The following is a 25,293-nucleotide window of genomic DNA, read 5'->3' on the forward strand; positions in this document are numbered from 1 at the left end:
CCGACCCAGGGATCTAACCCTGGTTTCCTGCATTGCAAGTGGATTCTTTACCATCTGAGCCACTAATGGAAGCCAACAAAGTTAGCCAATGAACTGGCTATTCTTTTGGACTGGATAAGGATAATCCTGTGCCTTTCCAGGACGCTGTTTATAATGCATATGGACAGAAAGGTCAACATAAAATACGTGGCATATTTCACCTCCTGAAAACCCGACCTTTGCATTTTTCTGTGTGTTCTTATTCTTTAGTTTCCCTTGTACAGAATACAAGGACCTTGTTCCCAGACCCCTGACACTGGAGGCCAAATGCTGGGAGGCCTCATTCTGCAGTACTATTTCCACCATCATTGTGCTCTAGAATGAATTAATGACAAATGCCCAGGACTTACAGTACTTCCCCTCTGCAGGACAAAGTTGGCCTGGAAGTCTGTTTAGGCTTATCTAATAAGTGGTTCCAGAGGACTAAGGATTCCTGGGGATGGAATATGAAAGGCAGATAAGAACATTCTCTGGAGAAGCCTCCTAATTGCTTAGCTTCCTTATTTTGCATCCTTGCAGGAAACGGCAGACTGAGAGCCGCTCATTTTCGGCAGTCATCTGATTAGTGTCTTTGTATTGGAGTTTTCCTGTGGGGAGAAGAGCAGAAATCGCTTGTTCCAGCGGGGTCTGCAGACACAGGCAGCTCATTTGCTCACAGATCCTCCTGCACGGATGCTGTATTCCTTTCACAGCTTGGTTGGTCCATATATAATAAAGAATGTTGTAGGGAACTCTTTGAGCAGCCTCGGGGGTGCTCCTCAAAGACTCCAGGTGATGAAAAGGAAGAAAAGGTCTTTTGGTTAAACACTGAACTTTATTTTTTTGAATTTATTTATTTTTAATGGAAAGATAATTACTTTACAATGTTGGTTTGATTTCTGCCATACATCAACACAGGTGTACATACATCCCCTCTCTCTTGAATCTTCCTTCCACCTTCCACCCTTTCCCACCCCTCTAGGTTGTTAGAGCCCTGGGTTGGGTTCCCTGAGTCATATAGCAAATTTCCATTGGCTATCTGTTTTACACATGGTAGTGTATATGCTGCCAGGCTACTCCCTCCATTCATCTCACCCTCTCCTTAATTAGAGGAAACAATTTATTTTATGCCTGGTTATGCCTGGCCTTAGCTTTTGCTTTTTAACAACTTTTTGTCCTACAATCACAAACTTGAAACCACACTTTTCTAAAACATACTAAATTCACAGTTTTAATAGAGGAAACTGATAGATGTTGATAGGTGTATAAAATGAAAAAAGTTACATTTTTATATAACTCAAGGAAGTTAATTCAGGACAAAGGAGCAAAAAATTCAACTTTAAACAATTGTAATTAGGAGAGTATACTGCAGAGTTCATTGTAATGGCGTGAGCGTTGCTAACTATTGTGTATTTTTTAAATATCAATTTATCATCACTAATTACTATCATTATAGTGCATGAACATAAGATTAATGGGGATTTCTGAGTTCTCTAATGAGGTCCTTTGTAGCAAAATTTATACCAGTGACATGATTTCCTTTTGTTAGGATATCAGCATAATTAATTCAGTTCTCTAATTATGAGGAAGGCCCTAAATAGAGATAAAAGTTTCATCAATGGAAGTATGCCCACTAAAATGCTACCAAAGACATAGCTGAAATTCACAATGAGTGATTTGTCTCAAAGTAGAGAACTTCATGTCCAGATTGAGACTTTTTTTTCTGGGACCTGCCATGGACATGAATTTCCAAGTTCAATACTATTCAGAGATTTGTGTTTTTTAAATGTGCAATTTGCTCTGGTAAATTTCATCTTTTGAGGGTACAAGGAAAGACTTACTTTAGCATCCATTTCAAATTATTGTGAATAAAGCGCATTAGGAAAATTCTAACAGGAGCCATTACAACACACAATTTTTGTGTATGTGTATGTGTGTCTATCTTTACAGGGTGAACCCTTTGTATAATTTTTGCAATCTGTGAAAAATGAAAATTTTGTTTTCTTGAATCATTCACCCTGAGACATTGACACAGAGTAGTTTGAAGACTGCTGCATCACAGATTAGAAAATGAATACTGTAAATAAGTTAATTACTAATAGGATTGGAAATCTGGCCTTCCCCAACCATAGCTCTCAATTTCCATCTATTTCTGAATCTGTAAGAAGGAAACAAATGGCCAGAAGTGTGTGTGTGTTTTCCTTTTTGTCCCCACCTAGGGTCATCTTCAGTCATGCCTGTTTGAGTTCCCTAGTACAGGGCTCAGTTCTGACGGCGGTGCACACAGCGAGTGCACCAGCGTGGGTGCTGGTCTATTCCGTGCAGACCAGACGCCAGCCCTCAGATGTTTTCTCTCGCATTTTCCCAGATGACAGCACGGTTTCTGCTAACATTCCATCACTGATTAGTTTCACTAAGAGATCATGATGAGGGACTAGGATTCAACTTTCCGAGGTAGTTCCCCAATGTGTCTGTACAGTTTCTGTGCAGACAGATGTCCCTGCGGTCACCATCTGGGAGACAAGGAGACCTTCCTTCAAAAACCACCAGCCCTGACTCTGGGGTTTTTAATCTCAAACTTTACGAGACAATTTTTAATTAATACATTCCCAGAATTTCCTCATATGCATGACTATTTCATACTAGAATTTGAGGGAATCTCAGAATAAAAAATATACGATTGAGACGGGTTACAACTTGGAGACAATCTCACGTAGCTTGTCACGTATTTAAAATATTTAAAAATAGCTTTCACGTGCTTCTTCCTTTTGCTTTATTGTTTGTATGCTTTATGTATTTATTTTATCTCCCTATGTCCTCGATGCCTAAGGCCTCTGGAGAGGCTGTTTTGTTTGGTTTTTCCTTCCTGTCCCCACACTCTAGTGGTTGAGACACAGCCACGTGACCCAGTGGGTAACTGGAATCCCCAGGTTCTCTCTGTTCAGCCTGGATTCCTTTTGTGAGCTGGTATTCTACCTAATATAGCACCTGGAGCTTCTTCTTTCCCCTTTCACTCTCCTCCTGTTTCTCCTGTTTCTCCCCGCGTGTCCATCACAATATCCTAAGGCTGTGACAGCAGGCCTTCCATTCTTCCTTTGTTCGTGGAGTAACTCCATCCACTCCCTCTCCCTCTCTTGCCCTCCCTCTTAAAAGACACTGTTTAGAGACCTTTGATCTTGAATCTATGTTGACACACCCTTGCTCCTTCACAGTTCTGTCCCTCCCTCCTGCTCCTCCTGGCGTCTCCCCACCAGGGACCACCTCTTCCCACCTCTGGGAGGTCCAGCCACTGCTTTCGGTGCAGTGTCTGTAGAGAAGAAAAGCACGTCTCTACATAATTACATTTCTAATCCTTTGGTTTCAGTGAGGCAAACATTCCTAAATCCACCCTAATTTCTCTCTTTGAGAGAGGAGAGGAAAGAGAAGGTCCCAGTTCTGTAAGTAAAGCCTCCATCCTCCTGGATTTACTGCCTGCCTTGGCTGCACTCTCTAAGATGCTGAGGGACAGAGCAGGGAGGTGACCTTGAATGACAGGTGCCTCTTCTCAGGAGGCTCCCACCTTCCCATGTCTTCTCACATTCAGACTCGGTAAGGGCAGGTCTGGACTTCCCTGGTGGCTCAGACGGTAAAGAATCTGAGAATCTACTTGCAACAGGAGACACAGAAGATGAGGCTTTGATTCCTGGGTCGGGAAGATCCCCTGGAGGACAGCATGGCAACCCACTCCAGTATTCTTGCCTGGAGAATCCCATGGACAGAGGAGCCTGGGGGGGCTACAGTCCCAAAGAGTCGGAGAGGACTGGAGTGACGGAGCATGCACGGGCAGGTCTAAGTGGGTTTCTACCAGGCAGGGCTCCGCCCCAAGCCAGGCACACCTGTCTCCAATCACACTGCTGGGTCACAGGGCAGAAAGCGTGGCAAAGGCAGGCTTCACTTTAGCGCTTGTGTTCACAGGACCTCGGCCCACAGGAGGCATCTCCTGGACATCCTCGCTGCCCACACACCATCCCTGCGTCGTCTGTGGCACTCCTCTCTAATGTCAGACACCGACACCTACCCTGCGGGGCTGTAACGTGGATCAGAGGTCGGATAGGCATCTATATAGTATATACAGTATAGTAGATAGATATTCAGTGACCACTGTCACTACTGCCGCTTTACTCTCTCCGTAAGTCTTCCCCACTGTAAGAAGCATGGGATGTGAGGAAGTCAGGACTACGGCTGTGGACACATAACCCATGATCAGACGACTGAGGTACTAGGCATTGTAATGACTCAGGACCCTGAAGTGGTGGGGCATGCAGTTATCGATAGCGATGTGAAAGAAACAGTCATGTGGAAAAGGAGAAGAGGAAGTGGTTGTCCCATAAGTACTTTGGTGCTCACACTGAAATCTTCTGAGATTCGAATAGGCTGCTTCACCTGACAAGAGACAGCAGAAACCGAGGCTGGGAAAGGTCAGGTCGCTGGCTCGGTCCCCCAGTTACCAGGAGGCTGCGTGAGGATCTGGAGGCAGGAATAGCAGGCTCTTCCTGCCTTCACACCACACTTCACAGCCCCTGTGCATCGCAAACAAAGGACCAGAGAGCCACCCCTCTGCCCGTGCAGCGCAGGGCCACTCCGCCTTCATTTCCCCAAGCACTGCAGAGAAGATGGAGATGGAGCACGGCCTCCTGGTAGGACAAATCTGCTGGAGGCATATTTTCTTGAATTTCTTTGAGTAGTCATGATGAATTCCCTCTGGAATCCGTAATCCTTCAGGGCCATTTAAACCTAACACCTACTTAAAGAGATCTGTAAATGAACTGCTGTTGAAGCTAACTTATTCAAACACCTTTTCTACTTCAACCTCACTGAAGCTTTCAGTGTCCTGCCCAGAACTGAAGGAAGGGAACCATGTAAAGTTCATGTTAACGTACATATTTTTATTTTAATACTCTGGTCTAAAATTTCTCAGTTATGGCTCCTCAAGGGTTAACAAGTACTTCAATTTAAAAAAATCATGTTATGGCACCTAATCAAACTTATAAGCTTTTGCACAGAAAATTCTAGTAAAAAGGGACCCAATAGGAGCAGACCTGAGCTGGCAAAGAGAGGTCAGTAGTGACCACTGAGAGTGTAGTGTTATCAGAAATGCAAGGACCCTTTTTCTTTTGGGGACTAAGTGGGAGGTTTGCCAGTGGAGATGGTGGAAACAGATTTGTCCTTCTAGAAACTTGACTGTGAAAGGAGAGATACATGGCCAGATGTAAGGGAAAACTGCCCTTCTCTTAACATGGGAGACAAGGCTTGAGACTTGAGGCTTGTTTTTTTTTTTTTTGTTTTTTGTTTTTTTAAATAATTTTATTTAGTTATTTAGTTATTTTTGGTTGGACTGGTCTTCTTTACTGTGTGCAGGCTTTCTCTAGTTGTGGCAAGCAGGGGCTACTCTCCAGTTGCAATGCACAGACTTCTCAGTGAGGTCACTTCTCTTGTTGGGAAGCACGGGCCCTAGGCACGTGGACTTCAATAGTTGCAGGGCATGGGCTTAGCTGCAGTAGTTGCAGTTGCTCTGTGGCATGTGGGATCTTCCCAGACCAGGGATCGAATCCATGTCCCCTGCATTGCAAGGTGGATTCTTAACCACTGGACCAACAGGGAAGTCCTTGAGACTTTTTTTATATGATAAAAAGAAAGATCTAGCACTGGGGGTGGAGAGAGAAGGAAGAACAAAAACCATGAAGTAAAGACACGACTTTGAGAGGAAGCAGAAGGTGTTAGGCCGAAGTTTATCTCTTTTTCTGAGTCAGAGAGAAAAAGTGATTGCAAGAGAGAAAGGAGGTAAAAAGAAAGGAGAAAGGAGAGAAAGGAGGTAGAGTGATTACAGGAGAAACATCAGAACTGCTTGCCTCTATTTCTACTTTGAAACAAAAAGTGAGGACACCTGCCAAACTGGGGGTGATGAGGTTCGGGTTCAAGACTTGAGTAAAGTAACAGAGACAGAAGCACTGGGATGGACAAGGCACCATACTCTGGATATGATGGTGTTGGTGACTTGCTGAATATATTTGGAAAAATCTAGAAATACTTTTTTTTTAGGGTCAGATCTTTCATCAGCCTTTGAGAAGGAAAGCTTCATTATGACACGATTATGAAGTGCTACTTTTAATGAAGAGTCTCTGCTCTCCAACACTAATTAGGTTAAATCCCATTATAATTGTCAGCTGAATGGCTTACACCTCATTTTACTGCAGAATATCATTTATATTCAGAGGGAAGAAAGGCCACCCTACAGTATGTTTCTACAGTTCAGACTCCACTCCTTGCTTAAACAATTATCTAATGTAATTACATTAGAGTTATTAGTATGCACCTTTTAAAGAATCAAAAAATGAATCCAACTCTTGGGTGCAGAGCCACACATAAGCCTCATAAACTCAGATATCTAAAGAAATGAAGTGAATTTGAAATACTATAATTAGTACTTTCCAGTCTAAAAGAACATGTGTGGTCCCCAAATTCCTTGGTCCATCACAGTCTGACACTTAGAATTTTTTTTACTGACTGATAATAAATTTATATTGAGCTCTTTGCACTGCCTCAATCTTAATCAATGGGAAACCTATATTTAACTACTTAGCCTATATATGCTCTTGCATAGCAATGATGTCTAATATTTATTGTCTACAATGTGCCCGCAATGTTCTAGGTGGTCTTACTATTATTCCCTCATTTCATACTCCTGGCAATCTTATGAGGTAAGTGCTAGTATCATGAGGATAAGGATATTTTCCATTGTGCTTGTGGCTACATCCCTACCACCTACAACAGTGTCTGGCACACAGTAGGCATGCAAAACATATTTACTCAATAAATGAATCTGCGTTTGACGGATGAGGAAACTGAGCCTTAGAGATGCTAATTCACCTATGTTGTCCTCTAACATTGGTGCAAATTCAAAGAGCAAACCCGGGAAAAGCGCTTAACACAGGGTAGTGGTGAGGAGGAAATGCATTCACACACATGAGTTGTGAGGACAGAGTCTGGAAGCTAATAACACTGTCCGGGAAATTTGCCAACATTGTTGGAATTTGTCAACATACTTTTAATTGTTCAGTTGCTCAGTCATGTCTGACCCTTTGCAACCCCATGGACTGTAGCAGTCCAGGCTTCCCTGTCCTTCACCAACTTCCAGAGTTTGCTCAAACTCACGCCCTTTGAGTTGATGATGCTATCTAGCCACCTCACTCTGTCATCCCCTTCTCTTTATGCCCCCAGTCTTTGCTAGAATCTGGGTCTTTTCCAACAAGTTGGCTCTTCATATCAGGCGGAGCTTCAGCTTCAGCATAAGTCCTCCCAATGTATATTCATGGTTGACTTCCTTTAGGATTGACTGGTTTGATATCCTTACTGTACAAGAGACTCTTAAGAGTCTTCTCCAGCACCAAAGTTCAAAAGCATCCATTCTTTGGTGCTCAGCTGACATTACTAGAGTTATCCATTTACTCTATGTTGAATCCCCTGTCTGTCGCTTCCATAAATTAGATTGTACACAAACATGATGAAGGTAGAAATTGTTTTCAAAGAGACATTTTCAAGACATTAGTGAATGATGTGCTTTATTTATGTATTTATTGTCAAACTTTTATTGGAGTATAATTGCTTTACAATGTTACATTAGCTTTTGCCGTACAGCAAAGTGAATCAGCTCTGTTTCCTTACCATCTAGGTCACCACCGAGCACTGAGTAAAGTTCCCTGTGTTCTACAGTCAGTTCTTATTAGTCATCTATTTTATACATAGTATTGAGAGTGTGCTTGTGTTGATTACAATCTCTCAAGTCATCCCAACCACCGTCCTCTTCCCCGTGGTATCCATAGGTCTGTGTCACTGTTTCTGCTTTGTAAATAAGATCATCTATGTCACAAATTATTTGCTTTAATAAAAGTAAAAGAGTTTAAGCCATACATTCAACATTCATTCAACAAACATGCATAAGGACTACTCTGTTTCAGGTCCTCTACTGGGTGTTTGCAATAAAATGTTGAAGAAAGACAAAAAAAGACAGTCCCTGACCTTGTAGAGGTCACTCTGGGAAGGAATGAGTCAACAATATATGCCTTTTTTTTTTTTTTTTACAATCTTGAATGGAATGTTACCTAAAACCACAACTTATGCATGAGAAAACTATAAAAACTTTTTGATAACTGGAACCTAAATTAAAGTGCTAATAGTGACTAAAAGCAGGACCTCTGCCAAAACGTTAAGAACATAGCATATGTATAGATTAGAGTAAATAAGATGGTGAAGAAAGGATGATTACTCACTAATATTTGGAAGAGAATGACAGAACGGCTTAGAAGAATCACTTACCATGATTTAGCATTGCATAGTAAGAAGAGACATGCCACATCCAAGAATGAAACATTTAGATGCGAAATGAGAAACAAACAAAAAACTGGTCATGATAAAACTGGTTAGATAATGGGATAATTTATTGAGAAATATTCTATTTTCAAATACAGATAATGACAAAATGTGCAAAATTTGCTACGCAAATCACATGTAAGCCCAGTGGGGAAAATATGAGCATATCAACCATGCATTTCCTTGTGCAGTCACATATACGAGCACTTCATTCCACATTGAGATGATGACATTTTAGCATTTCAGTGACGTGAACTTGGATTCAGGCACAGCCTCCTCTCCAGGCCCCACTACTCGTGAGGTGGCTTCCTAAAGTGGATGTGTGAGAGAGCTTTATGGTCTCCATCAAGTCCTTTGACCTTTGTGGCCTTCAGCATCCCCATCTGTGAAGCAGAAGCATGCCCAGGCTCGCAGTGCATTTAGAGATGGCCCACAGTGATTCAGAGGGCAGGATGCTTTTACGGATGTGGGAAGTTGTGGTACAAATGGACTCTGTGTATTGAGTGCCTGGTAGAAGGCATCTTGCTCACACCATTTTATTTCACCTTTTCACGGCCTGTGAAGTGGGTGCTATCATCTCTAAGGATGAGGAGTCTGTGTTTCTGTGGGACTCAGGGGCTTGTCTAAGTGCTCATGGCTACTCAACACCTGAAAGTACCCCTCTGCCTCCAGAATCTTCTTCCTGTCCTCTGGGCCCTGTTACCGTCTACAAAACAGGTCTTTCTTCCAAATCTCCCTGAAAGCTGCATCCTAAGGATGACAAAAGACATTCCCTTTCCTATCTTGATTTTACTGGAAATGTGACTTTTTCAGTAATAAGGAACTTTTAAAATTTGTCAAGAGCTGTGAAAAGGCAAGCTGTTGCAATCACTGCAATCATGATCATGTCATCATCTTGATGAGCGGTCATACCAAAGTCTGTGTCAGCTTCCCTTTAAAGCTTACAAAACTAGAAGAATTCTGCTATCTTTTTCTCTGGACCACTTCCCATCCCAGATCTCAAGTTCTCCATGCTTTAAGAGATACACTCTTCCCATCACCTCTTCCATAGCTCAGCAAAAGTCCCCATCAACCAGCATCCTTGGTCCCAACTATGTCTAAGGGGAAGACAACTTGATTGCCTCTTGAAATAAGTAACAATAGTCTACCAATAAGTCCTACACCAGTCCAATCTGTCTAGGACACAGGCATTTTAATCACTGAGTCAATGTAGCAATAACAGTATTTGCACAGGGCACTGACTGAAGAATTGATGCTTTTGAACTGTGGTTCTGTGGAAGACTCTTGAGAGTCACTTGGACAGCAACGTGACCAAACCAGTTATTCCTAAAGGAAATCAGTCCCAAATATTCATCAGAAGAACTGATGTTGAAGCTGAAGTTCCAATAGTTTGGCCACATGATGTGAAGAGCTGATTCACTGGAAAAGTCCCTGATGTTGGGAAAGATTGAAGGCAAGAGAAGGGGCAACAGAGGACGAGATGGTTGGATGGCATCACCGACTCAATGGACATGAGTTTGAGCAAGCTCCAGGAGATAGTGAAGGACAGGGAAGCCTGGCGTGCTGCAGTTCATGGGGTTGCAGAGTTGGACATGATGTACCAACTGAACAACAACTGTTGCTTACAGATACATTTAGAGCATATTTAATTTAGTGAGGTGATGTTATCTGTATTTCTCAAGTAGAGAAACTAAGTTTTAGAGAAAATGATTGGCACAGAGTCTTTCTGCTGCCAAGTGGCAGGCCACCCCCACAGAGCTTCTCATTCATGATTGCACATCCTGTCTATTATCACTCACACAGCTCGCAGGCACTGCCTTTCTTTTGAGGATACCTTCCTGCTTGGCTCTTTCCTAGTTCTGGCCACCAGCCCATCCCTCCATGGAGCCATGGCATGGACACACCATTTGGTTAGAAACGTGACAAACCTAAGCTTACTAAATATCCCTTTGTATGTCACTGACATGGTGAACAAAGTTACTGTTAAATTTGGCAACACAGAAGTGGGAGTGGATGACTATGGTCTCAGATGTGTACTTACGGAAAAATGCTTTCAGCCAAGTGTGTGTGCTCAGTCACTCAATCATGTCTGAATCTTTACAACCCTTTGGACTGTAGCCTGCCAGGCACCTCTGTTAATGGGATTTTTCAGGCAAAAATACTGGAGTGGGTTGTGAATTCCTACTCTGGGGAAATCTTCCTGACCCAGGAATTGAACCCTTGTCTTCTTCTTTGCAGGCAGATTCTTTACCATTGAGTCACCAGGGAAGCCAAAGCTTTCAACCAAAGTATATATATATTTTTCATTGCTTCATTTAATGTGTGGTGGGTACCATTTTTGGCACTTTACACAGACTAGGTCACTTAATTCTTAGTTCACCCTAAGATGAAGATGTTACTATTAACTGCATTTTATAGATAAGAACACTGAGGCGTGGTGAGGTAACTTCTCAAAGAGCCAGCTGGAAGTGAGATACAAACCTCAGTAGTGTGTTCCCAGAGACTTGGCCTTGAGACCTGATGACCTACTCTCTGTCTCCCATAGACCTCCCTCCTTCTCTGGGGAATCCTGCAGAAGCTGGCATTGAATGAGGGTTGTTCAGTCGCTAAGTTGTGTAGAACTCTTTGCGATCCCATGGACTATAGCATGCCAGGCTTCCCTGTCCTCCACCATCAGTTTGCTCAGATTCATATCTATTGAGTCGGTGATGCCATCTAACCATCTCACCCTCTGTCACCTCCATCTCCTCTTGCCAGCAATCTTTCCCAGGATCAGGGTCTTTTCCAATGAGTTGACTCTTTGCATCAGATGGCCAAAGTATTGGCGCTTCAGTTTAAGCATGAGTCCTTCCAATGAATATACAGGGTTGATTTTCTTGAGTATCAGCAGCTGTGTGTAGAACAGACATCTGACATCCCACATGACCTCGTGCTTCTGATGCTTTCTCAGTGTCTGCACCCCAAAGGCCACTTGACATATTTGCTCAGTAAGAACAATCTCTAGAATCTTCATTGATCTGAATTCAACCTCTCCATTTGTGGGAACTATTGAGCCCAGCATAAAATATGAGTTTATATCATGAACAAAGAAATCCATTTCTGCATTTCATCTAAATGAGGCTTCTCTCCGTGGAAATCGATGGAAACTGAGTGGTTCTGAAGGGCCTGCCTGAGATGTACTAATAGAATCACTGGGCACTCCTTCCACTTACTGTGTTGGAAGCAATAAACTCTGGGTGGTGCCTATACCTCTGTGGGGAGGGTGGACGTGGGAGCTAAAGAACACAGACATATCTCAAGGGCTAATGAGCTATAAAGCTAGCCTTCCTCCAAATTAAGCATACCACGAGTATAGGACTCATGAGTTGTGGTCCTTGTGAAAATTATTTAAATTTCCATGGCCTCAGTTTCCTTATCACAGGGTTGCTATTTGGATTCTGTTGCATTAACACATGTAAAATGTTTGTAACGATCCTTGACATTAGTGTAAAAATGTTTAATAACTATGCTTTGTCTTTGCTGCTGAGTTCCTAAGTGGATACATAATGGGAGGAGTGATAAAATGGAGGTCATGGCTTAAAATAGATCCACAAGGGGAAAGAGCAGGGATATGGCAGCTTCCAATTCCTTCTCATCCTTCAACACCCTTGTCATATGTCATATTTTCTTAGAAGCCCTTCTCAATTCCTTAGGCAAACTACAGTGTTCTTTCTGCAATTCACATGCTCTGTTTATTTCCCCATCAGAATAGTTGTCAAACTTATCACAACCTGACGAGGCAGGAACTATTACTGTCTCCATCTTCAGATGAGGAAACTGAAGTCAGATGTTAAACAATTTGCTTGAGCTATAGAATCGGTATATGGGAGACAGGCCTCAAATGAAGCAGAAATACAGTGACTGGGTGACTGACAAGGGCCTAATTTCCAAAACAGATAAAGAGCTTAAACAGTGCAATAACAAAAAAAATCCAAACAACCCAACTGAAAAATAGGCAGAAGATATAAATAGATGATTCTTCAAAGAAGACATGCAGAAGACATGGCCAACAGGCACATGAAAAGATGCTCATTGCTGCAAATTATTGGAGAAATGAAAATCAAAGCAACAATAAGACATCAATTCACACCAGTCAGAATAGCCATCATCAAAAAGTCTACAAACAATAAATGTTGGAGAGAGTGTGGAGAAAAGGCAACCTTCCCATATTGTTGGTGGGAATGAATGTACATTGGTACAGCCATTATGAACAGTGGTATGGAGGTTTCTCAAAAAACTAAAAATAGAGCTGCCCTATGATCCAGCAATGCTACTCCTGGGCATATACTCAGGTAAAACTACAATTCAAAAAGATATACATACCCGTATATTCATTGCAGCACTATAACCAAGACATTGAAACAACCTAAATTTCCATCAACAGATGAATGAATAGAGGCTGTGATGTATATATACAATGGAATATTACTCAGCCATTAAAAAGAATGAAATAATGCCATTTCCAGCCATATGGATGGATGGACAGATTATGACACAAATCTTAGTAAGTTAGAAAGAGAAAGACAAAGACCACATGATATCCCTTATATGTGGGGTCTAAAATATGACACAAAAGCAGACTCACATAGAGAACAGACTTGTGTTTTCCCAGAGGGCAGGGTGGTGGGGGAGGGAAGGGTTGGGCACTTGGGATTAGCAGATGCAAACTACAATAGATAGAATGGATAAACAACAAGGTCTTACTGTATGTCAAGCTCCTACAGTACCTCATTCAATATCCTGTGATAAACCATAATGGAAAAGAGCATGTAAAAGAATATAGATATAGATAAGTCACAGCAGAAACCAACACAACATTGTGATCAACTGTACTTTGATAAAATTTAAAAAATAATTTGTTTTAAAATAAAAAAAAGAAATTCAAAGTGATGACTTTTATATAACTCACTGTAGTACACTGCCCTAATTAGCTTTGAATCAGAAAAATCCAAGCACGCATCCAAGTTTCACCATTTCTTGGCCACATGACCTTGAGCAAACTCTAGGTTTCTTGGCCTGTTAAATGTGAATCATGGTGTTTATCTCTTGGTACCATTGTGAGAATTAAATGAGATAGCACTTGCTAAAAATCAGTAGGAATTAATCAATTGAAGCTTTTGTTAGAACTATCTATTATGTCTACATCTTGATCCCAGCTTTGTATCTTTAACACAAGGTCCAGCATTGTGGTGTTGTGGTGTTGATGAACAAATGGCTGGCTGAAAGAATGAAACATGAGGAGTTCCCTGGTGGTCCACTGGTAAAGAATCTGCCTGCCAATGCAGGGGAAACGGGTTCAATCCCTGGGGGGTCTGGGAAGATTCCACATACTTAGGGGCAGCTAAACCTATGCCCCACAACTTTGGAGCCTGAGTGACCTAGAGCCGGTGCTCCACGAGAGAAGTCACTGTAATGAGAAGCCCATGCACCGCAACCAGAGAGTAGCCCCTGCTCACTGCACTGAGAGAGAGCCCATGAACAGCAAATAAGACCTAGTGCAGCCATAAATAAAAATAAAAATTTTTAAAAATTTGTTTCAAAGAATGAAATATGAAAGATTAAGTCAGGCTGAGAATATTAAGCTCTACAATACAATATCACATCAAAGTAATGCTATCTATCAGTTGTTCAGACTATGGTTACTGTCATTATTTTAATATAAATATATGCTCCGCTGGACATTCATGGAGGAATGAAGGTAGGAAAATCATACAAATATAAAAGTTAGACATAGCTATAAACTTTATAAATGGCTATATTGATTGGTTAACATTCCCAGGTATTCAAACAATGTCTATACAAATGCATATTTTCTCTTCTAATCAAAATATCCATTTGTACTTACATTACATGATCTAGAAGCACCTATTCATTATGTTACTGAAAAATCTACCATCAACCATTCATACTTTATAACATTTTTGTTATGACTATTGTTCCTCAAACAAGTACCCTGTCATTTGGCATATGTTGATAGTTCCTGTAAATTTAACGTGGTGTGAATTTTTTTCCTGCATCATTGATCTCACAGGAGAACAAGAACATCCTCCATCGTCTGCCAGGCTGGTGACAGAAGAGGGGGCCCTATGACCCCATTGCTATCATCCAGACGGAAACAGAGGTTTTCCTTCCCTACAGCTAATAGTCGCTATTATGGGACTTTCTTTTCCTTCCTATGCCTCTGTCTGTAGAGATAAACTTTTTTTCTTGTTCTTTTCTTCTCTTCTGGACCCTTGGACCCTTTGCATAGCTTACAGTCAACAAAAGTTTCCTATATTTTCATCATTCTGTTGTATATTTTCTGTTTTAAAAAAGGAAATATTGACTCTGAGACCATTAGTCCCAAAACACAATGATAATTACAAGGTCAATAGGGGAGAGAGGTTAAAAGAAGTGTGTTTATAAAACCTGTGAAGCCAGATCCATGAATTTTCCCCATTTCTCTTCTCCAGGATGTCTTTCGGTCTTCCCTTAAGTCCTTTGATCCTGGTTCTGAGCCTGCTCACCTAAATGGCATCCTTGGAGATTATTATCTGCTTCCAAATCTAGACATCTATGTTACATTTGTCTGAACTGTACACAAACACGTATATATTGATTTAGTTAAGATTTCCTTAGGGAGGAAAATGCCATAGTGGTTATGTATACACATTAATTTCTAGGAAGAACTTCCTGATTTTAGGTTGTTTGATAGTATCTGAATGCAGTTGTCAATATTAGCACTAGGTTGATATTCTTTTTGTCCCCAACTATCTTATTTTTATTTATTTATTTACAGAATGAAAGATTCTTTAAATTCTACAGTGCTTTACAATTTTCAAGTTTAGGTCTATATTGTTTATAAACAGAAAGAGAATAACATAGGGAAAGAAGGAAAGGGAAGATGAGTGGGTTTAGCAGAGCAAAAACCTCAAGAGTTCGGCAGCAGAAATGAAGGGAGAGAAGATGATGAATGGGAATTCTAGACTAGACATTTGGAGAATTGTTAAAAGCAGACTACCAAGAAGGGAGTCAGTTGAGATTCCTTGTCTCCACTGGTTCAGATGGACTGTAGTTTATCCTCAGTTAATATCCAATTATGCTGTTTTCTCTGCCAGCCTCACTTCATCCATGAATTTCTAGATTCAACACTTAAGAACAATTTACCTCACTGTGATCATATTAATTCAATCTTACACAGGGAATAAAATTACAGCTAAATTAATGAACTCAAAATAGGTCACCAACTTAAAACATAAATCTGTGAAATATTTCGTGAAATTAAAGTCACATTTTATGACAGGACAAGAAAAATTTAAACGTAAAAATTGTTCTTTGTATTGTGGCCTCCTCTCTCCCCATATTGTGTATCTGCATTAGGCATTGACCAGATCTCTGTATTAAAAGGCAGAGACATCACTTTTCCAACAAAGGTGCATATAGTCAAAGCTATGATTTTTCCAGTAGTCATATACAGATGTGAGAGTTGCACAATAAAGAAGGCTGAGCACTGAAGAACTGATGCTTTCAAATTGTGGTGCTGGAGAAGACTCTTGAGAGTCCCTTGGACAGCAAGATCAAACCAGTTAATCCTAAAGGAAATCAACCCTGCCTATTCATTGGAAGGACTAATGCTGAAGATGAAGCTCCTACACTCTGGCCACCTGACCTGAAGAGTCAACTCATTGGAAAACACTCGGATTCTGGGAAAGACTGAAGGCAGGAGGAGAAGAGCAACAGAGGATGAAATGGTTGGATGGCATTTGATTGAGCAAATTCCATGAGATAGCAAAGAACAAGGAAGACTTGGAGTGCTGCAGTCCATGGGGTTGCAAAGAGTCAGACACGACTTAGTGACTAAACAACAGATGCCTCCCATGAGCAGGAATACTTGCTCAGCCATAATGAGCAACATTCTCCCAGCATCAACAAGACAACTCTTTAAAAGATAACATTCCTTTTGAATCTTGTAAAGGGTCATATAACCCACCACGATAATACAAATTTGAATTATGTAAACCCAATAATACATCGCTTGATGTACAGCCCTCTGTATCAAAAAGCTTATATAACTGTGCCTTTGACAGTAGGCACATTTCTCAGAGCTTTTGGAGATGCTCCTCGTGGGTTATAATCCTCAAATTTGGCTTAAATAAAAATTTTCAATTCTTTTTTAGATGTACTGATTAATTTTCAATGACAGTTTGAAAAGAAGATAATCATCAGTATCTAGGGCTAGCAAAGAATTCTTAGATTTGACAGGAGAAGTATTATCCATAGGAAGAAAAACTGACAAATTGGATCTCATCAAAATTAAAAACATTTGCTCTGTTACAGAGTGTGTTAAGAGGATGACAAGACAAATTACATACTGGAAAAAATTTGCAGACCACATATCTGGCAAAAGATAGTATCAAGAATTTACAAAAAAGTCTCAGAGCTTAACATCAGAAATTCCAATAAATCCAATCAGAAAATGGACAAAAGACATGGAGAGATATTTCACCAATGGCAAATAAGCAAATGAGAAGATATTCAGCAGCATTAGCCACTAGGGATGTACAAATTAAAACCACAATGAGATCTCACTATACACCTTCCAGAATGGTTAAAATAGTAACAGTGACAAGACCAAATGTTAGTGACTATACAGAGAAACTAGATCATTCAAGCATTGATAGTAGGGAGCAAAATCATGTCATGCTACAAAATAGTTTGACGTTTTACATGAAACTACAGATGTAACTATCAAATGATCCAACAACTACACACCTGGACATCTATCCCAGAAAGATGTCATATTGAAAGGAATGAAAAGAAATAAAAACATATTCACAAATACCTGTACACAAAAGTTCATAGCAGCTTCACTCATGATAGCCAAGGATTGGAAACAGCCTGGATGTCTGTTATTGTGTGAATGGTTAAACAGTCTGGCACATCCATATCATGGAATAAATACTCAGCAGGAAAAAACAGTCAACTATTGATACCTGTAACAACGTGGATGAATCTCCAGAGAATTATGCTTGATGAAAAGTGATATACTGGGTGATTCCATTTATATAACATTCTTGAAACAACCAAAAAAATGACAAACAGATAAGTGGTTTCTAGACATTAACAAGATCACTCCAAAATCACTGCAGATGGTGACTGCAGCCATGAAATTAAAAGACGCTTACTCCTTGGAAGGAAAGTTATGACCAACCTAGACAGCATATTAAAAAGCAAAAACATCACTTTGCCAACAAAGGTTCGTCTATTCAAAGCTTTCGTTTTTCCAGTAGTCATGTATGGATGTGAGAGTTGGACTATAAAGTAAGTTGAGCACCAAAGAATTGATGCTTTTGAACTGTAGTGCTGGAGAAGACTCTTGAGAGTCCCTTGGACTGCAAGGAGATCCAACCAGTCAATCTGAAAGGAAATCAGTCCTGAATATTCATTGGAAGGACTGATGCTGAAGCCAAAACTCCACTACTTTGGCCAGCTGATGCAAAGAACTGACTCATTGGAAAAGACTCTGATCCTGGGAAATACTGAAGGCAGGAGGATAAGGGGATGATAGAAGATGAGATGGTTTGATGGCCTCACTGACTTGATGGCCATGAGTTTGAGCAAGCTCTGGGAGTTGGTGATGGACAGGGAAGCCTGGTGTGCTGCAGTCCATGGAGTCTCAGAGAGTTGGACACGATTGAGTGACTGAACTGAACTGAACTGAGACATTAACAATGAGAGGGAAGTATGTATGTCTATAAAAGGTGCCATGGGTGATCTTGTGGTGATGGAATTACTCTTTATTTTGATTGGACCAATGTGAATATCTTGGTTGTGACATTGTACAATAGTTTTGCAAGATGCAACCTCTGGAAGCAACTGGGCAAAGTTCTTTCTGAATTATTGCTTACAATTCTATTGAATCTACAATTGTCTTAAAAGAAAAAATTAATAAAATGTGGTTTTCAAAGGGTATTTATTATGTAGTCGTGTTCTTATTATAACATGTGAAAAAGCAAAATATGAAATATTTTAAGTAATGACAAATTTAGAGTATATCTCTTATATCTGTGCTAAGCTGTGTATATACTATGTACAGCTGCCTACACATAAACAAAATCTACATATATGTCAAGTTTAACAAATGGGAATACTGAAATACAAGTGGTAGAAGGGAGAAAGATTTGTTTCTTCATTCTAATTCAATATATTTTTAAGTTTTTAAAAAATGTTTATATATTACATTTATAATCAGCAACAACAAAAATAAACCAGCTTAAGTCATGGCCACCCATTCAACTCATATTGGGTTGCCCAAAAAGTTCATTCCGGATTTTCTATAAGACATTACAGGAAAACCCAAACAGATTTTTTGGTTCAACCCAATACTTCCAAACTTCGGACCTTTTCTAGCAGAGAATCAGAAGAAATGGGAATTTACTGACAATCTGGATCTGATATTAAATAAATTATCCTTTCCCACTCTCCAAACTGATGACTTTTATAATTAATGGGCTAATTTAACTGCAAATCTTCAAGTCAGTAATATTAATTAAAAAGAAGACATGTAAATGACCTTCCGAAAAGGACTTATCTCTTAATTTGCCCACAAATGAGCACTTGCGATTACTTCTTAATCAATACCAGGAAGCTGGCAAGAATTAATGCCAGGCCTCTGAGTTTCAGCCACTTTTAAGAGCACTCAAGATCACCGCACACAGACTGTTCAAGGCTGGCCCTATATTATCCTTTAATTTACCTGACCTTTCAGGCAGTGAGTGAATTTAAGGCCTTTATAGTCTTGGCCTGAGTAACTGGCAACTTTCATTACTTTAATCATTGACCAAAAGCTTTGGGAAATGTCAGTCTTTTCTATGCCATTGTTTAATATGTTAATAAGATCATTACTATCTGCCTTTGCTGAGAAGGGGTCCGATTCCCAAAAAATTAGAGTTACTTCCTGTCTTCCTTCTTGCATTAGTTGTAATATAAATGTAGTTGTAGCAGTTCTCTAAGAATCTATATGTGTGCACGCGTGTTCAGTCGTGTCTGACTCTTTGCAACCCCATGCACTGTAGGCTCCTCTGTCCATGGGATTTCCCAGGCAAAAATACTGGAGTGGATTGCCATTTCCTCCTCCAGGGTATCTTCCCAACCCAGGGATTGAACCCACATCTCCTTCATTCGCAGGCGGAATCTTTACCACCGGGGAAACCCTAAGAATCGATACAAAGAGGCAAAATGCATTGGCTTCTTATGTCAGATCTGAGTTGAAAGTCATCATAGAAGGTGAAAATCAAATATATTCCAAATGACCCTTGGCATCCCTTACACTGATTGACCACAAAGACTTGCTAATACACTTTGTCTATAACACATCCCTGTGAGAAATGGATGTTTCCTGACATATCAGTAAACAAAGGAGGTCACAGTCATCAGCAATTGCAGCCACTTCCCATGATGAGCACTGAGGAAACTCGGGATGTGAAAACCCAGGAAACCGGCCTCAGAACCTGAGCTGCACATCAAAGGAATGACTTCAGTGAGCCCAGACTCCTGCATCTTCTTACACAGAAATGCGCTAAATTCCTTAACTTGGGATATCTGGCTTTCTTTCATTAAAAATCATCTTTTGGCATCCAGACTGCCTGCCCGTTGTTACAAAACTTCTATATAACCTGACTCCTCCTCTTGCCTCCTCGAAGCAGTTCCCTCAGGGTTACTAGAGATGCTGCCTCCTGGACCTAAGTCCTAAAATTCCCACAGAATGAAACATAACTCTCAAATTTTAGGCTGTGAAAATATTTTAAGTCCACACCTGCAGTTCTTCCTTTCAGGGCTAGCCTTAGGTTAGTTCACTTGCTTTCTCAAGGATGTTCACTGTTTTTTTTTTTTTTTTTCATATCTTAAGCATTTTGTAAGTGGCTTTTGGCAGTAAAGAAACTCTTTGTAGGAGGTCCCTTTGTCTTGTCACTAACCTTAAACCAAGCACCCCCAACTCGACTCATTTCAGGCCCTAGCACACCTTTCAAATCTTTTGATTACACAATACCTTGCCTATTCTGTTGGTTCTTTCCATTGATCAAAGGAGTAGAAATGAGGACTAAGTAATTAATAGATGACCAGAGCTCTTCCTTAACTTTCTCTTCAGCAATCTCAAAAACAAACTGTGAATAACATAGCATCTAACGAAAGCTCAGGAGCAGTCCACAGGCCTCCACACAGACTGGACACAGGGGATGGTGACAATTCTGATCCCCCATCTCAGTGATTACCTGGAATTAACTTCCTTTCTTCCCTTGAGAACTTTCATGGCTGAACACTGAGTCCATTGTCTCCCCACCCCCACCCCCCCAGACTACCGGCATTCTGATTAAAAGCAGTTTTTCTTTCTACCAACTTTTGCCAGTATTGATTTTTTTTAAGTGGCAAGCAGCCAGACCTGGTTCGGTAACACTTTTACCAATTTGTCAACAGTTAGAAAGACCCTTAAAAACACTGGTATGTATTTTCAATATGTTTTGCCTGTATGTATCAGCTGTTCCAGGCTTGAATGTTTCCATTCTCTTGAAAATATAAGTGACTCAGTGAAGGAATTGCCAAGTTGAGTTCAGCTAATGTAGATAAATATTCACATCTATCTGATGGCAGCACAGAAGCTGTCCACTGCATCCTCTTCTCATGAGATCACTGGTTACAGTTTTCTGCCAACTCAGTGTAGGGTTTCTTCAAGTTGGAGCCTGAGGTCTAACAAGCAACATTAGAACCAAATCAGAATGCTTATTAGGGGCTTCCCAGGTGGCTCAAGTGGTAAAGAATCCACCTGCCAATGTAGGAGACAAGGGTTCTATCTCTGAGTGGAGAAGATCCCCTAGAGTAGGAAATGGCCACACATTCAGGTATTCTTGCCTGGGAAATCCCAGAGACAGAGGAGCCTGGTGGGCTACAGTCCAAGAGGCTGCAAAGAGTCAGACAGAACTGAACATGCACACACAGTATAGCAACACATACATACAGAACCTTTATTAATTCAACAGCCCTACTGTAGAAAAAAAGGTGTAGCATATCTATTTTATTGCTTGCCTTTTTTTCTAATGAAGGGAAAAGTGATGCAAAATAAATAAGTGGGGAAAATACTGAATAAAATAAAAATAAATAAGTGGAAACGATCTAAAAAGACAAGCCACCACAATTAATTCTCCACTGGAAGTGGGGCAATCACAATAACGATGCCTGTTTTCAGAGACAGCTGGATGGAACAGTAGCTCTCGACTGGCTCAGTTCTTAGCTACATCCTCCTCGCCTTGCTCACAGCTGGGATGACCGCTCAAGCAGCTTCTGGATTCCAACAGGTCATTTCAATGCTTCCAACTCCACATCTGACTCACGCCCCTGACAACGTTCATTGGTATGGGTCTGACATTCTACATTTGAGTCTCCCTTTGGCCACGAATATAGTGTGTGTTCACAGACTTAACTTCTCAGAGACGTGATACCCTGGTCTTCAGAATGGAACGAAGGGGGCGCCAGGCAGTACTAAATTTGGTGACATGGCTGGAGCTGTTGTCTATCACAAAGGCTCCTTGGCAGGCATGAGGATGAGGCTAATTAATGAGATATGGGCTTCCCTGGTGACTCAGAAGGGAAAGAATCTGCCTGCAACGCAGAAGACCCAGGTTCGATCCCTGCATTGGGAAGATCCTCTGGAGTAGGGAAAGGCAACCCATTCCAGTATTCTTGCCTGGAGAATCCCATGGACAGAGGAGCCCAAGGGGGTGGGCTACAGTCCATGGGGTCGCAAAGAGTCAGATACAACTGAAGCTACTTAACACACACAGTCTGGTGTCAGCTCTTTGGACAGTTTTGTTTCTTCATAAATCTCCCAAGTCTCAGGCTTTCAGGCTGCTTCAATAGGAACACTCCTCAGTGGTGGAGGAGGAAGATGTGAATAGTAACACGTTTGCCCTAGTTTTTCTTCGTTTTCTTCCATTTTGTGATTCTTTTTATACACCAGAAGAAACTGTCAATAATGGATGTGATCTTAGTCTCGGAGATGGCAGCCTGGGATTAAAAACTATATTTGCCAGACATCAGTTGTCTGACCAGGAATAAATTATTTATTTTCTCTAAACCTTGCATTTTCTTATCAATTAAGGGGAAAGACCACTTCCTTTGGAAGACTGATGGCAGGGTGAAATAAGCACCCTCTGGGAACTTGCCTGGTAACCCAGAAAACCCTCAAACACTTGCTTCCTCTGTTTCTTTTCCTCTAGTTTCTGCCCCCTGTACTGTTTTTATCATTCTGGATGAACCCTAGCACCTAGTGTCAGCGTCCTTCCAAAGATCTTTTCTCAGTGGGATAGTAATTAAGAAGTGTGGTATATAATAAAAAATATATATACTTGGTATTTGTCAGTTCCTGGAACAGAGATTCTATTTATTTATTTATTTTCCATTTATTTTTATTCGAACAGAGATTCTAAAACCTTTGGGATTTCCTGAGATAAGAGTGTCTTGTGTTGTTCACAAGGAGCCCCTTTCGATCTTACCTGAGTTTCTGTTAAAGAGGTTACTCTTAGGAGACAAAAGTCCTAGATAGCTTCAGGGAGAGAGCTGGTTGCTGAAGGAAGCAACCACACAATTAGAAGGTTGGAACTTTCAACCCCACTCCCTCTGGGAAGGAGCCTGTGTGCATGCTAAATCACTTCAGTTGTGTCTGACTCTTTGAGACCCCATGGACTGCAGCACGCCAGGCTTCCCTGTCCTTCACCATCTCCCAGAGTTTGCTCAAACTCACATCCATTGAGCCAGTGATGCCATCCATCCATCTCATCCTCTGTCACCCCGTTCTCCTCCTAGCCTCCATCTTTCCCAGCATCAGGTTCTTTCCAATGAGTTGACTCTTCAAATCATGTGGCCCAAGTATTGGAGCTTCAGCTTCAGCATCAGTTCTCCCAATGAATATTCAGAGTTGGTTTCCTTTAGGACTGACTGATATGATCTCCTTGCTGTCTAAGGGACTCTCAAGAGTCTTCTCCAGCACCACAGTTCAAAAGCATCAATTTTTCTGCACTAAGCTTTCTTCATGGCCCAACTCTCACATCCATAAATGACTACTGGAAAAACCATAGCCTTGACGAGATGGACCTTTGTCGGCAAAGTGATGTCTCTGCTTTGTAATATGCTGCCTTGATTTGTCATAGCTTTTCTTCCAAGAAGCAAGCATCTTTTAATTTCATAGTTGCAGTCACTGCACACAGTGATTCTGGAGCCCAAGAAAATAAAGTCTATCACTGTTTCCATTTTTCCCCATCTAAATTGGACTTACAAGCCTGCTCTGGAAGCAGAACTCCTTTGTATGCAGGGGACATACTGTACTATCTCCTCTGCCACTGCCACCACTCTAATCCAAGCCACCTTTATTTCTTACCTAGATCACCAGAATCATCTGTCTATGGGTCCTCTTGCTTCTATTCTTGTTTTCTACATGACAGCCACACCAAAGTTGATCCTGTCATTCTCCTTCGCTCAAACTTCTACTGGGTTCCCATTACATTGAGGATAGATCCAAATCCTTACCATGGCCCATGAAGTTCCTACAGGATCTCACCCCTACTTAGCTCTCCACACTCACAGCATGTTGGGGACAGCACAGCATCCCTGCTGTTTCTGGTACACACCGAGCATTCTTCTATCTCGGGGATCTGGCATTTTCCTGTATCTTGGCATGGCTAGCTCCTGTCTGCTACTTGGGCCTCTTAATTCCATCTTCCCATGAAGTCACCCTCTATTCCCTTATTCTGCCTTTTTTTCCCCCTCTTGATAGCACTTAACACAAGATATCACATCATGGATTTATTTGGTTATATATTATGTCTCTTTCACTACAATAAAAGCTTCATGAGAGCAGGTTCTTTTCATCCCTCAGTTGTATTCTCAGCACCTACAATAATACCTGGCACAGAGAAGATGCTCAATGAATTTGCTGCATTAAAATGTCTGACTCCAATGCAGAGAAAAGAAAATACTTAAGACAATTGGAGCTTCTTTTAAAGAAAATTCCTTTAAAAGATTATCTCTTGAAAAACATCTAGAAAATGAACATTTTCCAGTAAGAATTATGCCTCTGGCACATTTACACCAGCATTATTTCCCACCTTACATGACTGACAAAGTATTTTGATGACTGATGTCATGTTTTGTAAAACCCCTTTAGCTACTTGAAGGAAAACACAAAATAAATGCAAAGTAATAATAAACCACCTCTCTGGTGTTCATAATGTACATGAGGTTTTTGATGATTTAGTGAAACATAAAGTAGGGGGTTTCTAAAGGTAAAGCAATAGATCAAGTCAAAATCATTACAGTCTGATCCAAGTGGCAAGGAGCCTTAGTGAGTAAACCCATCTTGATTTAAACCTTGGAAATTCATGTCCTGATGTCTTTCAACAATGGTGATAGCCTTCTACATTCAAGGCATTCTGTTAGTTGCTACCATTATTATACTCCAATCTAATCTTTAGTCAAACAGATAAAACTTTGATTTTTATTGTCTACAACACAGCTATCTCTTAATAAGCCAATATTTCCCCCCTTCTGAAAGTGTGTATATATATATATATACATATATGTATATATATATGGACAGAGGAGTCTAGCAGGCTACAAAGACTGCAAACCATGGGTTGCAAAGAGTTGGACATAACTGCAGCAACTGAGCACACATGCACACACACACACACATACACACACACACACACACACACACACACACACACACACCACACTAAAATACCATAGACAAAGAATGAACAAGGAAACTGTGTGATTTAAATAGTCACCCAAAGCCAAGAC

The 25,293-nt window shown here is 40.8% G+C and overlaps 1 protein-coding gene across 1 annotated transcript in view; it reads right to left on the reverse strand.

Moving 5' to 3' along the window:
- NKAIN3 (sodium/potassium transporting ATPase interacting 3) overlaps positions 1-25,293 on the reverse strand; it is a 513,211-nt gene that overhangs the window by 205,608 nt on the left and 282,310 nt on the right. The window lies entirely within an intron of this gene.

This window comes from Muntiacus reevesi, chromosome 12, assembly GCF_963930625.1.
Source record: "Muntiacus reevesi chromosome 12, mMunRee1.1, whole genome shotgun sequence".
Taxonomy (NCBI): Eukaryota; Metazoa; Chordata; class Mammalia; order Artiodactyla; family Cervidae; genus Muntiacus; species Muntiacus reevesi.